General features: G+C 42.6%; 1 protein-coding gene across 1 annotated transcript in view; it reads right to left on the minus strand.

Annotated features, from left to right (window-relative positions):
* LOC144791796 (guanylate-binding protein 1-like) overlaps positions 1-15,040 on the minus strand; it is a 1,313,208-nt gene that overhangs the window by 1,246,248 nt on the left and 51,920 nt on the right. The window lies entirely within an intron of this gene.

Raw genomic sequence — 15,040 nt, forward strand, 5'->3', positions numbered from 1 at the left:
TGAAAACTGCAGACGAACCTTGCAAAGTCTCTAGCCGAATGAGATGGGTCAAGAACAACTCACCCTGGAACCCTGAATGGCTGCCTACAAGATGGAAGTCGGTAGTGAAATCATGGGAACCAAGAGTAAAATTGCCAGTTGAGGACACGAATGACATGAACATTTACAAAGACAATGACCATATTGAAAAGTGCTGAAATCGCGAAAATAGAGATGGGGTTGAGCTCATCCACCCCTTGTATGGACCAATCAGAGACACTCGAGACCCCAAATGTTTCAGAAATTTAGATAGTTTAGTTAGTAAAGAGGGTATAAAAGAAGGCGTTCCGTTGAGGTAAAAAACTTCTTTCCTGAATGTATCCTGACATGCTGCCGGAATGCTGATCGATTCCTGATGCGTAAGAACTTTGTCGTTTTTCTTGAGATTTTGAATTTAGCCTGAATGGTAAAAGAGTGTAAACTGTAAAAGTATATTTTGTAAATAGTTTAGTTAAATTTAGACACTCCGCTTTGATCCAGCCGCTCTCCTTTGAATCACACCAATCAATGAAGAAGAGAGAAAGTGTATAGAGTGACATCAGTGTTATGGGCCCCACTGACGAGTAAATGAGGTAAATGTGACTTCAGGGAAAGGTGATGAGGATTTAAGAAATAATTTCCGGAGAGACGCTGCATCAGTTATAAACTTGGTAGCAGAGAATTGGCTGCTATAGAATTAGCTAGGATAATGTATAAGGTGAAATATATAGTTTGATGTATAGAATTATGACTAACATCTGTTGAGTTTGTGTTACGTTATATGTAGTCTTGAAAAGGCTTCCGAGGATTGCGTGAAGCTGGTGCCTCTGTCTGCAGGAAGTGTGGCAAGTGAAGTCGCACATCGCATAGTCTGTTTCAAAAAGTAGTATTGTCGTAAACTGCAGTGGTATCGTCGTATATCACAAGTGGTGTTGTCGTACATAACAAGTTTAGGGACTTTACGTGTGAAAGGATAAATGCATAGCAAGGACAGCCTGTAAAATCTTGACTTTTGAGTACAGGGATCATTGAGTATCCTGATTTAAAACTTACTGCCAAGAGAGTAATAGAGTGTAACCCAAGCTTGTGAGAAGGGTAAAGGTAGAGGTAAGCGCTGCTTTATCGGCGAGTGTAAAATTCTGTGGTAGAGAAGAGGTAAGCGATGTCTACCTGAAATACAGAATACTTGCGTGATTGAGAAAACTATCACTTTTGTTTAGTGAAACAGACGAATGGAGTTGTTTTGTGTAAGTTACTAACCGATTAAGTTGTATATCTTCTAAATACGGCTTCTCGAAAAAACTTCTGTAAGGGAGGGGTCAGTTGGCGCTGCAGAAGCCGGAGCGCAGGTGACATCAAAAGTGTCGCGCAGGGATTGGTCCTCGTGACCAAGAGAGAGTAGAGGCTGATAGGTGCATCAGCGAGAGCAGCGAAAGCTATTGGTTAAGCACTAAAGAGACGCATCTTGTTCTAATTGATGCGCTAGTGTGAACCGGGCTGGTGTTACGGAACAGCAATAGAAGAGTGAGCTATCTTTTGAAAGACAGGAAAACAATTAAGAAATATGGATTCTTTTTACAGAGAACACAGGGAGAAACCTTCATGGTTTAAAAGATTGAAAAATGTATTTCAACCAGACAAAGAAATAGTAACGAGGGAAGGAAAAGTGCTTCCTCCGGTAAAAACGCCCGCTTCTTACATGGCAACAAAATTTGGATATCATACCTGTATATGGTTAGAGAATTGGGCTAAATATACTAAAAATGATAGTGCAGTAGCTTTCCCTGAGGTAGGATCTTTTAATCAGGCTGTTTTGCAAAATCTAAGAGAAAAAATGATGAGACTTGAACCGAGACCTAAACCAACTCAGTTTGAGTTGAATGGGAAGATGAGATGCACGAGTTAGAAAGAGAAAGGTTGGAAAATAAATGCGGATTTAAGGGTAGGTTACGTGGATTATGGGGGGAGACACATGAGAGTAGAATGCGTCGATGGAGAAATGCTGATATATGTGATGGAATGTATCCGGTTAGATTGGTAGATGACATGGTAGGACGGAAATGTACTGAGAAAAGAAATAATGCGGAAATAGGAAGTAGAAGTTGTGGAGAGAGTGATTTGGAGGATGCGGTATTAAATAGAAGACCGCCACCTTATCAGCTAGGTTCTTCATGGACCACTCCTAATGCCCCAATACGAGAAGATAGATTTAACAAAACCGCGAAACAATTTTCAAATCCGAGAGATTTACCTGAAAGAGTAGAAATGAGATATGATTCTAACACACCAGTGAGAGACCAGACTTGATGGGACTCCTTTGCAAAGTAATGACACTCAAAAGAATGTAGTAAGAGTAGAAAGACAAACTGAGGAACAGCAAAGTACTTCTGAGTATATACGTTCTACAAATGAATTAACTGAAAAGATACAAGAACTTACTAAAAACATAGAAGCTGTGACAGTCCCCGTGACCATAGGTCCTGTAATCCCAGTTTTTGAAAATCAGAGAATAAAAGAACCAACGTTGACTATCCCTTTAAATCAGAGTTTGCAAAAAGTAAAAGAGAAAATGTACCCAGATTTATCTGAAATTAAGAGAACAAGTAATTTAATACCGCCAGATTTAACTTTTAATCAAAGTTTACCGTATAAATTTCCAATCGGAGCAGAATCTGACTCTACGACACCAGAAAGGAGTGTGGAAAAAATAGACTTGACACAAACCCCAATTGGTCCGTCAGAACAGGAGTTAAGCGACGGGTTAAAAACCCTAAAAGTAAAAGATAATGAACCGAAAATAATAGATGTTGTCAGACTAAAAGTAGACATGGAAGTATTGATTATTGGAACCATTGGAACTGATAGACTTAAGGCATATCAGGATGATGAATTAATGTTCATGTGCAAGAATATTACCTGGAAAACAAAATCTATACATGACCAGCTAGAAGGATTAGCTAGTGAATCAGAAGTGGATTTTTCTAAACAGAAAACATTATAGAAATCGTACAGAGTAGATTTTACAGAAAAAGACATCGAAAACATGAATACCGCAGGAAGAATAACCCAAATAAAGGAACTAATTGTGTTGTTGAGGAGATGGGGTGACGTAAATAAGTGGAGAATAAAATGGGTTAAGAAAAAAGAAGAAGCCAGTGATACATCCTCATTAGCATTTCCTATGAAAGAAAAAGAGACAGTTATAAGTGAATTCCCTATGAGAGAGATACCAGGATGAGGATATGTGCATGTTCCCTGGACTAGACGGGATATATTATCCCCGTTTGAGAGAAAAACCAGTAGAGTGGTATCGACAGGTAGATCCATTTGTGAAAGTTTCAATAGTGCTGTGAGTTGATCTAGATGGACTCTTTGACATAGTTGTACCTGCAGATTTGTGGACAGAGTGTAAAATAACTGTAAATTGGCCAAGAGAGGTATACACTTGTGATAAAGTAACAGGTGCACCATCACCTGAGGTGATGTGCAAATATGAGCAAGTAATAGTGTTTTTGAAAAATAAAATCCCACCAAAAGAAACAGATTGGGTTAAAATAGACTGAACAATAGAAGAATCGAAGGAATCAGTACATGCATTTTATGAAAGATTGTTGCTAGTGTTTAAACAATACAGTGGATACGAAGAACTGAGCGAAAAGGACATGAGTAATTCTGTATATCAATTTGTGTATGGATTGAGACCAGAAATTGGAGACATGATTAGGCATAGCTTAACAGGATGGCAGTCAAGTACTGTAGATGAAGTGTTGAGACAAGCCAAATACTGTAGTGATGAAATTGAAGCTAAACAAAAGAAACTAAAAGAAAAGGCTATGTGGGCACAAGTAAAGGTAGCAGAACAACAGATAGCACAATAGGAGAATACAAATACTGACTCAAGTCAAGGTAAATGAAAAGGAAATTTTAATAAGACGAAAATGGTAGGCAATATAGAAGAACTCAAGAAAAAGTTCCCTTGTCATAATTGCAGCAGGATAGGGCATTGGAAGAAAGAGTGTAAGTATCCACCAAGAGTTAACCCCGAAAATACATCATTGAATCCACAGATGCAGAATGAGATAATTCAGCAGCCACCGCTACAGCAACAGGTAGTTACTCAGCAAAGTCAGGTGCCACAACCGCCACTTCCACACAGTGTAAATCTACAAAGATACAGTGCAGAAACAGGATTCAACAGAGGCGAACAGGTAAACTGATCGCCCAGAGTGAATGTGAGCTCTCAGTACTTGTTGCAAGAGGGAAATGGGAGTGAGTCGGACGATGGTTTCTGACGGTGCCTGAGGGAGGAAGAAGAGTGTGTGCTTGGAGCCACTCTTGAGGTAGATCAATCTGGTCCGTTTGTGAGTGGAAATGTAAATGATGTAGAAATAACTTTCCTAGTGGACACAGGTGCTACCCGTTCTACTGTTAGATCAGTGGAAGTCCAAATTCTTCCTCTCTCGGGAGATCACATCTAAGTTGTAGGTGTAGCAAATAAGCAGATTAAAACCTCCCTAACCAAACCAGTTGAAGTAGAAATAGGGAATTTCAAAGACATGCATCGATTTGTGGTGTGTGATAGCAGTCCTGTAAACTTGTTAGGCAGAGATATTTTGTGTAAAATGAACTGTGCCATATACTGTTCACCAGATGGCATAGAATTGCAAACTCCAGATGAAGACAGCCTGTATGAAATGACCATGTCAATGGTAGAAGCAGAGAAAAGTGGATTATTTCTAGTATTCGATAAAGAAAAGATACCGGCAGAATTAAAAGAAACAGTGAAAGAGCAAGTGTGGAATTTTACAGGAGAAGATATTGGCTTGATGAAAGGTGTAGAGCCTGTAAAAGTTTTGTGGAAGAAGGAGCTAGTTACCCAAATATCCACAATACAAAATGACGGCAGAAATAATTGAAGGAGTGACGCCAATAATTAACAAAATGATTGAACAAGGTATCTTGAGAGAGATAGAAAGCAGTCCTTGTAATTCACCGATAATGGGATTGAAAAAGCCAAACTGAACATTTAGAATTGTACAGGATCTTAGAAAGGTAAATACAATTGTTAGCCCATGCTGTCCAATTGTACCAAGTTCAACAGTGATTCTATACCAGATTCCACATGATGCGGGATGTATACTGTTATTGACCTGTGCAATGCATTCTTTATGGTTCCATTACACCCAGAAAGCCAGCCAATATTTGTGTTCCGGTTCGGAGATCGTATTTTGGCATGGTGCCGAATTCCACAGGGGTATACTGAGAGTCCATCGATTTTCAATCAATAGTTAAAGAAGTCATTAGAAGGTCTAAGCATGCCTGGTGAATCGGTATTAGTACAATATATTGATGATCTATTAGTGGCATCAAAAACAAAAGATTAATGCATTTCAGATACTGTGGCATTATTGAATCATTTGGCTGAAGAGGGACATAAAGTTTATCCATCAAAACTACAGGTCTGTCAGAAAGAAGTGCAATACCTAGGTCATAAGATTGCAAAGGGAACTAGACAGGTCACTGCAGAACGGATAAAAATGATACAAGGAATGCAACCACCAAAAACACAAAGGCAAGTTAGAATGTTTCTGGAAATGGTAGGTTATAGCAGACAGTGGATAAGTGGATTTTCACTGATCGAAAAGCCTTTGCAAAGACTGACAAAAGCATATATAAGAGACCCTATTGTGTTAAATAAAACTGAGATGGAAGCGTTTGAACAGCGAAGGACAAGTTTATGTGAAGCTCCAGTATTAGGGATGCCTGACTATGCAAAAGAGTTTTAACTGTATTGCAGCGAGCGGGAAGGATGTGCATGGTCAGTATTAATATAAAGAATGGAAAACTGAGAAGGCCTATTGCATACTTCTCAGCTAGACCCAGTTGAAAAAGCTTTACCAGGTTGTCTGAAAGCAGTAGCAGCAACAAGTGTAAGCTTAGAACAGAGTGAAGGAATAATGATGGGATTTCCTGTGAGGGTATATGTACCTCATTCTGTGGAAATTCTTCTCACCAGAACCAAGACCCAATGCCTTACCAATAATAGAATGACAAAGTATGAGAAAGTCATTCTGGGAGCAGACAACGTGGCAATTTCCTGTTGTGTTAATGTGAATCCATCCACATTGCTACCTGACACTTTGGAAGCGTAAGTGAGAAATGAAGTTGATCACAAATGTCTGGATGTTCTTGAATACTGCACTAAACTAAGACCTGACATAAGGGATGAGCCATTGCCTGAATCTGACTATGTGAGGTTTGTTGATGGTTCATGTCTAAGAACGGAGGAAGGGGTTTTGAGTGCTGCCTATGCAGTGTACACAGTTGCAGATGTCTTGGAAGCATCTTGTCTGAAAGGAATTCGTTCTGCTCAAATAGCAGAATTGATTGCTTTGATTCGAGCATGTGAACTGGGAAAGGAAATCAGAGTTACCATAGTGACTGATAGTCAGTATGGCTTTGTTCATGATTATGGACAATTGTGGTCCTAAAGAGGTTATTTAACTTCTGCAGGATCCCCCATCAGAAAGGCTGAGTTTGTGAGAATGTTGATTGACGCTATTCAGCTGCTTGACAAGATTGCTGTGGTTAAATGCGCTGCACACAAAAGGGGAGATGATTACATAACCAGGGGAAAAAGGTATGTTGATTCCATTGCACAATACTGTGCTAGAAATCTTGCATCCATAAACCAGGGCAGGGAAAAGGAACATGTTTCAAGTCCTTTAATGCTAACCACAGTAGTTGAAACTTGTTAGAAAGTGAGGCGAATGCAGAAAGAGGCCAGCGAAGAAGAGAAAAATACTTGGTTAAAAGCAGGATGAAGACAAAGAGAGGAAGATGAAATTTGGGTTTACAAAGATGAAAGACCAGTAATGCCTGATAGCATGATTTCAAACATGGCCCGAATGTACCATGGTCAAGCCCATATTGGAAGAGATGCCATGATCAGGTTGTTCAGACAAACTTGGTACAATCCAAAGTTCAGAATGATTGCTTAGAGCTTGTGCCAAAGATGTCTGATCTGCCAACAGTTCAATCCAAACAGGAAAACTGTTGTAAGTTTGGGAACCATAGGGAGGGAGGTCCATTTACACGAATGCAGTTGGACTTTATTGAGTTGCCACCTTGTAACAGACTCAGATATGTATTGGTGATCATTTGTTTGTTCTCTCGGTGGGTTGAAGCCTTCCCTACCAGGAGAAATGATGGAGTAACTGTTGCAAAATTGCTTTTACGTGAGATTATCCCACGATACTTTTTTCCATGACAATTGAAACAGATCGTGGACCACATTTTCAGAATGAGCTGCTACAGATGATATGTGAAACACTGGACATTCGCCAGAAACTGCATTGTGCTTACAGACCAGAAGCTTCAGGGGTAGTTGAGCAGGTGAATGGAACAATCAAAAACAGGATTGAAAAAATGTGCTTGGCAACAGGAATGAAATGGCCGGACGCATTACCACTTGTTTTGATGACCCTAAGAAGCATACCAGACAAAAAGACTGGATTGAGTCCACATGAGATTTTGATGGGCAGGATCATGAGACAGGCATTTTTACCAGTTGATAAACTGTTAACTATTAGTGATGACATCATACTGGATTACTGCAAGAATCTATCTGACGTGGTAACTTCTGTGTTCCATCAGGTGGGAACTGAATCAAACACGAAAGAGACACAACCAGCTCACGATCTCATTCCTGGAGACTGGGTTCGGATAAAGGTACACCGAAGAAGAAACTGTTTGGTACTTCGTTGGCAGAGACCCTAACAAGTTGTTCTAGTCAGCACAACTGCAGTCAAGTGTGCCCAAGTCAAAAGATGGTTGCACGCCAGCCACACTATCCGTGTGCCTGAACCTGAAGATCCATACAAAGGTGAAAGCACAACTGACTCTGACTCAGAAGGAGAACCAGAGAAAAATCCAGATACTGAAGCTCGACAGGAACGTCGACATCTGGAAGATCAGATGCTAGTTCTGCATCAGAAGGAGAAGGTGAAGTTATTGAAATACCAAATTCTGAAGATCGACCTAAATGTCGAGATTTGGTAAGAACTGAAATAAGTGAATATACTGAACCAGATACAGACACAACTGATAATCAAGGGAGTATTGAAAAGCAGTCAGATAACTCTGAGAATGGGGACCAAAATCCTGACACTGGAAAAGCGGAAGTAACTCACGACAAGGATGATATTCCAAGTACCAGTTATGGAGATGATCCTAACAGAGTGAAACTGCAGAGTAAAGAAGAATTTGATTTGGAGAAAAGTGCAGACATCATAAAATTCATCGTAAATGAAACTGTTGAAAACACAGAAAGTGAAACTGATGACAGTGATGATGAGACACCATTAAGGAGAAGTTCAAGGAAAAGAGCTTGGAGAGTGGAACATAATCCTACAGAACCAAAGACAAAGAAAGTTCGAAAAGGAGACAATTGGCCTAAAGAAAGTGATGGACTGAAATTCAAGCTGGTTAATAAAGCAAGGAAACAAGAAGATCAAGTGAATGAGATAACAAGTCAAAAGGAATCATTGGGAAGAAAAATTGAAGTAGTCCAGAGGCCAAAGAGAGTAAAAAGACCAAACCAGAAATACAAATCACCTGAGTGGACATATATAATTTTGCCTCTATAGAAGAAGTAGGAAGCAGCCAAGAGAATTTGCATGTTATAGATCTGGAAAAAGAAAGTGTGGGGGTCCCGGGGGTGCCATTAGGATGTGCCCGCCACAGTGGCGGGCACATCCTGTATTTTCAACATTGTGGCGGGCGGTGCTCACTTTAACATTGTTATTTGCAAAGCGGCAGGCACCGCGCGGTGCCTGCCGCTTTCCAAATGACAATGAAGGGGGGTACCACAGGTACCCCCCATGTGCACCCCCCACCTGTACCGCAGGGGGCCCCCAGAGTGAAGACCGCATGCCTTTCCGTGGTGGCAGCACCGCCGCGGAAAGGCACTGCACACCGCACATCATAATATGTCTGGTGGTGTCTATTAGACACCGCCACCATATTATTCCTTTTCCGGCCTGGCCGCAAGGCGACCGGGGTGGAAAAGTGGCGGGCGGTGTTTCCGTCCGTTGTGGTCCCCCCCGCCATTGTAATGTGGCGGGGGGCATTTATGTCGGTTGGATCGCCACCGCCACCATGGCGGTGGCTATCCGCCCGACATCGTAATGGACCCCTAAGTGTTCAATTTTTAGAAAATGCTGCAAAATGTCAATGATATGCACTATATTATTTATTCTAGTATGGTTGATGATTTTAGCTGTCATTATCCCTTTTAGATATGATTTTGAGAAGTTACAATCCAATGTGACTAAGAATGAGTTCTAAACTGATAAACCACCTGTATATGGACCAGAAATACACAAGGATAAATCAATTAGTGATTTTTCTAGAAATACTTTTTCAAGATTGCTATCGGAGAATGTTAGAACAATGGATGCCAGTGACTGTTATGTATGTGTGAAATTACCAGCTTCTGTTTCAGAGGGGGTGACCTATCATCACCTTCCACTTACATATGGTGTGACATGCAGTGTAATAGTAAGTTTGTTTTATAGCACTGGGAAATTGGAGTGTTATTATTCCAATTCTTATGATATTTTTGCAAAGCTGAAAATTGATAATGCAATAAATAAGGTCAAGCCAGCTAAGGTAATGGGAGAATTTTTCTTAGTAACTCAAGAATTGACACACGAGTATGTCTTTAGACATAATTTGACATGTAAAATGAGAAATGAAGAAAAAGTATTTTTAAATATGGTTGAAGAAAGGAGGGCTATGTACAAAAGAAATGAGAGAATGAGACATACCAAATCAGAAATTTGGCAAGCTGAATGAAAAATTGAATGGTCAAAATATGAATGGTGCATTAAATATAGACACTCCATCCTTAGGGAAATTCTGTATTCATAGGGACAATACTGTGTATGATAACTACTTTGTAGGAGCGAGTCAATGTGAAGATACATATCATATAATTGGGGGATGGGGATTTAAAGGTGGCAAAGATCCAATGTTTCCTGGGATATATTTCATTTGTGGAAAAAAGGCTTATTACCAATTGCCCGACCACTGGTATGGGACATGCTATATTGGCTTGATCTTTCCAAAAATCTTTCATGTAGATAGAAGTACTAGAGGAACATATGACATAGGTAAACATTTAAGTCGTAGAAAGAGAGAGAGTGTAGCTGAAATAATTGGTGAAATTTTTGGAGCACTGATACCAATGGTGGGCATATCTTTTAATGCAAACAGAATTCGAAAGTTGTCAACGATAGTAGATCGATTGTCAACAAGATACTGCAGGAGGATTTTTAATGGTAGATACTGAATTAGTCGCTATGATAGCAATGGTAATGCAAAATCGTCTTGCTCTTGATATAATCTTGGCAAAAGAGGGAGGAGTTTGTGGAACCTTACATGTACAGCATTGTTGCACGTACATACCAGATAAAAGTCAAAACATTGAAAAGTATATTAAAAACATTACAGAGTTGCATAAAGAAATTGAACCACTGGAAGTTGATAGTGTTCTTGGAAAAATGGGTAAATGTTTTACAGCAGTTAAGGATTGGTTACTTGAGATAGGTAGTTCAATTATAGGTAAAATAATTTTCCCAGTAATAGCAATAGCAGTAGTGATATTAGCATTAAGAATATGCTGCATGATTAGAAAAAGGAGAAATATTAAGAAATCAATAAAGAAGATGAGTAAAGACAAGATAGAGAACGAGAAAATGAAGATGTTGAGATGGAAGAATTTCAATCAATAGCGTATAAAAGAAATAGAGAAATAGATTAAACAAATTTGTAAACTGATACTAACTAAAGTAGGTAGGGCTTTCAGAACAGAGCATGGTGGACGAGGTAAGGTAGCCTGTTTTGGTGATGACGCTTGTTGAAGAGATGTGTAGCCTGCAGATGAATTAGCGCTCTTAGTTACATTAATAATACCCTTTGGGGCGATACGTAATCAGGGACAGTTCAAAAGTTACAGTTCGAGAGAAGAGGTTTCTTGTTTCAGAGACAGGCAAGGACGATGTTGCATAAGCGTCTTGGTGTGGGTGTTAGAGCAAGACTTGGGTTGAATTAGACCATGAATCTCTTTACAGCCTTACAGCCCTTGAAGCCACAAACCTTGGGGGCACTGCAAATTCCAGGAGCCTTTGCGGCCGTAGCTGCTTGCATCATCTGAAAGCGCCTGGAGTCATTTAAAACCGGGCACAGGCTCCCACAGCGTGGGACGCACACAGGCGTGCCCGGGCCAAGGACGGGCCCGTCCATGCCGGAAGAGACTGAACTGGGCCTACCCTCCGTCATCTGTGATTCGGGAAATCATAATACATCTGACAAGGTACTGTCACTCGATTCACAGTCCATTGTAGCCAATTTAGACTGCGTGTCACTTTCTTTTCTCTTGCCTATATTTAGCCTAAAAGATATAATCAATGGCAAAAAGGAAGACCCGTGCTGACCAGACAGTGAGAGTATGGCAGGAACACTGGTTGCTTTTCTAACAAGGACAGAATCGGTACTGACCTATGATCTCCTTAACTGAGAGATGCCTTTCCCTAGATTCTTTGTCTGTGCAGAAGCATAGTGCCAATATCGGCCCCACTCACTAGCCCTCACACAGCAACATACAGGCAGCATAAATAAGCAGACAAGATAACTTTTTGGTTGGAGAAAATTGCTGCAAGTTTATTAGCATACAAATATGCCAACATGGTGGGTTATCTTACAGGCGATCCAAAGGCAAGCCGCCCCTCGCGGCCTACCACCTGATGGGCCAGACTTGCATCATGGCCTTAACCAATCGGTGCTTAGCGGTTGTGGTGAGGGGATAGCCACTCCCACTTCCGGTGAACCATCGGTCCACCCTCTTGCTCACGCCCCCCCTACGAGGGGTGGAGCGTTCCAGCGACCCCTGGTTGTACAGGTTACCAACCGCCCGTAGGATAGACAGGGCGCCGTCGCACCCCAGGGTCCACTGCACAGACTTCCTGGGGATATTAGGCCTCAGCACCCTTTGTGCTCCTGAAGAGGATACCCCTGAGTACCTTTCCGCACTGGATCACCCTGTAACTCCGCCTGCAACACAAATAAAAAGATTAGAACAATATTTCCCCCCACCCTGAAAACGCCGGGTAAGCAGTAGGGAGGGAAACAGCGTCAGGGTAAGGGGACAAAGAGGCCACCAGGTGGGCGGGGGAGGAATATATACCTCTCGCCGCCCCGGCCGGAAGTGACAAGCGGGACCCTAAAGGGGTCTTAGAACACTGGGCTGCTCCGTGTGCCATCTTGTGGCACTAAGGGGGCTGCCCTCTTATGAGACGAGTCGGTCAGCCCGCATAGTGCCAATATCGGCCCCACTCACCAGTCCTCCAGCAGCAACATACAGGTAGCATAAATAAGCAGACAAGACAATTTTTTGGTTGGAGAAAATTGCTGCAGGTTTATTAGCATACAAATATGCCAACATGGTGGGTTATCTTACAGGTGATCCAAAGGCAAGCCACCCCTCGCGGCCTACCACTTGATGGGCCAAACTTGCATCGTGGCCTTAGCCAATCGGTGCTTAGCGGTTGTGGTGAGGGGATAGCCACTCCCACTTCCGGTGAACCATCGGTCCACCCTCTTGCTCACGCCCCCCCCTACGAGGGGCGGAGCGTTCCAGCGACCCCCGGTTGTACAGGTTTCCAACCGCCCATAGGACAGATGGTGCGCCGTCGCAACCGAGGGTCCACCGCACAGACTTCCTTGGGATATTAGGCCTCAGAACCCTTTGTGCTCCTGAAGATGGTACCACTGAGTACCTTTCCGCCTCTGGATCGCCCTGTAACTCCGCCACAGCCCTGGGTGTGGCGACCATTGCAGCCAGGTCGGCATTCCGCCTTACTATTTCTTACTTGCTATTACTAGGGCCTCCCCCTATCCAGCAAGAAACAGGTCCATGCTTATACTGGACAGCTGTACCCCATCGTCCTGAAACACCCTGGGAATTTGGCGTGTAGCACTCTTGTCTAATTAAGCCAAATCTCTTCTCAATAAGTTTAGGCATCGCGCAGATGAACCTCCTGCGTGCCAGCTGCCTCACTTTCCCCCAACAGAGCTCCATGCCACGGGAGCAAAGGGTGTGAATTCAGACCACTAAAGTTCACCTGTCCCCAACTGGTTGCCAATTGCCCCTTGTGGTCTTCTTCTAGGGTGCATTACTTTGCCCAATTGACCAGACAAGTTCACAGTTCTTTTCCAATGATCCCTGGCGAACATAGCATGGTGTCACAACATGATGGAGGGAATGAGTGTATGGTGCCTGTTTATTAGACACTGCAATCATTCGTGAAGTGCCAACTTACGCAGCCTACCCTGCTTGCTGAACCTTCGACCGGTCACCGATGCCCGGTCCCTGCTATCCTCCTGTGTGTGCCTTGATACTTCCACCAGGAATGGTATCGGACTACCAGATTCTGTATCACCTGCTTCGCTGTAGTCCATTTGGTGGATCCGCTGGGACCCTTCTGTATCCCTGCAAATACTGCGTCACGCACTATGGCCCTTTAATGCTCTTCCCCGTCCCTCAAAGACATCTGACAGCCTGGTGCCCCCGCACAGCTTTGGTGAATGGCATTGGGCCCAGGACACCCAGTCAGTGTTTGTAACATTTATCTTCCTTAGAGTTGCCAGTTATTGTGAGTGGCTAGCCTTGTCTTGTCAAGGCATGTCAATGGCCGTTCCCACCTTTTGGTGACTATCTTGCCATGGGATATGTGACATATACACGGGTGTCCCTGTGTACCTGCCATGTAAGAGGGGAGAACAACATGAACGAATACTTGCCCCTTCTTGAGCAGTGGGAATGCCACCACAATCCTTCTTCAATCGTTGTAGCAACATATGATCTGACCCCATGTTCCCCTCATCCTATTGCCCCGCAACCCACAAAAGCCTGGCTATAGGGCGGGTCTTTTTGTCTGTCTTGGATGATCTTGAGGATCCATCTCTTGGTGCATGCTTGCAACCCCATAACATATTACATTAGTTGGACAACCCACTGCCTGGCCGTAAGCTTCTCCATCATGCGTATAAGGCCAGTTTGAGTTTTGCTTAGGCAGCATCCCTTCTAACACTATGTAGAGTATCTCCTCATGTTTATCACTTGTACAAGTCATCCCCCTTTGCCTGGCCTTCGTTGGACCCTATGAAGCTTATAACAAGCACCCTATACAACTGTATATACATGTTGTGCAACTAGGGGAACTATTACTTCCTCACTCGAACTTCCTGGCATGTGAAAACTGCAAAAGGAAACCCTACTTTAGTACCTGAATAACCACCAAATAAAATACTGTCTAGGTGAAAGCTTACCGGTGGACTTAGCCAAGGGACGGCCACTGCGTGTAAACCCTAGTCGTTGAATTTTGACTGTTAAAATTTGCCTGCCAACCTCTGGACCCTTCAAGTAAAATCAGCCAAACCAATCGCCTACCTGGCCATTAATGCACCAACCTGTGTCCAGTGAGATAAGCAAGTCAGAGGCTTTATTGTATCAGCTAGACCCAAAGCGGAGCCAGACTTGAATGGTCCTAGTGGGGTCAGATTGGAGGAGGTTTGTGTGGCTAAAGCCAATGGGCCTGCATATAAGAAACTGGTGATGCTGTGATACAACTTATGTGAATATCTCAGCGTGGGCCCGAATATAGGAGGTATAAGTGTGGCTTATGCAGGCCCAACTAATCAACAGGGCTACCCAGCGTGCTCAGGCAATGTGATGAAGATTGCCTGGTATTTCCCCACTATACCATTGCCTCCCTATAATTACTACAAAAGGAGCACTACATCTACAACCAGCCCATCTGTTGGCTTAGTCCATGCTTCTTAGTTGCATAAAATTAAATAAGCTACCATATCGCTTTCTTGCATAGCCAACCCAGAGCTAGCCGCCCCCATCCATGGCTGCCAAGTTTCAACTGCCATGTGTAATATTTCCATTCTTTCG

Source organism: Lissotriton helveticus, chromosome 11, assembly GCF_964261635.1.
Source record: "Lissotriton helveticus chromosome 11, aLisHel1.1, whole genome shotgun sequence".
NCBI lineage: Eukaryota > Metazoa > Chordata > Amphibia > Caudata > Salamandridae > Lissotriton > Lissotriton helveticus.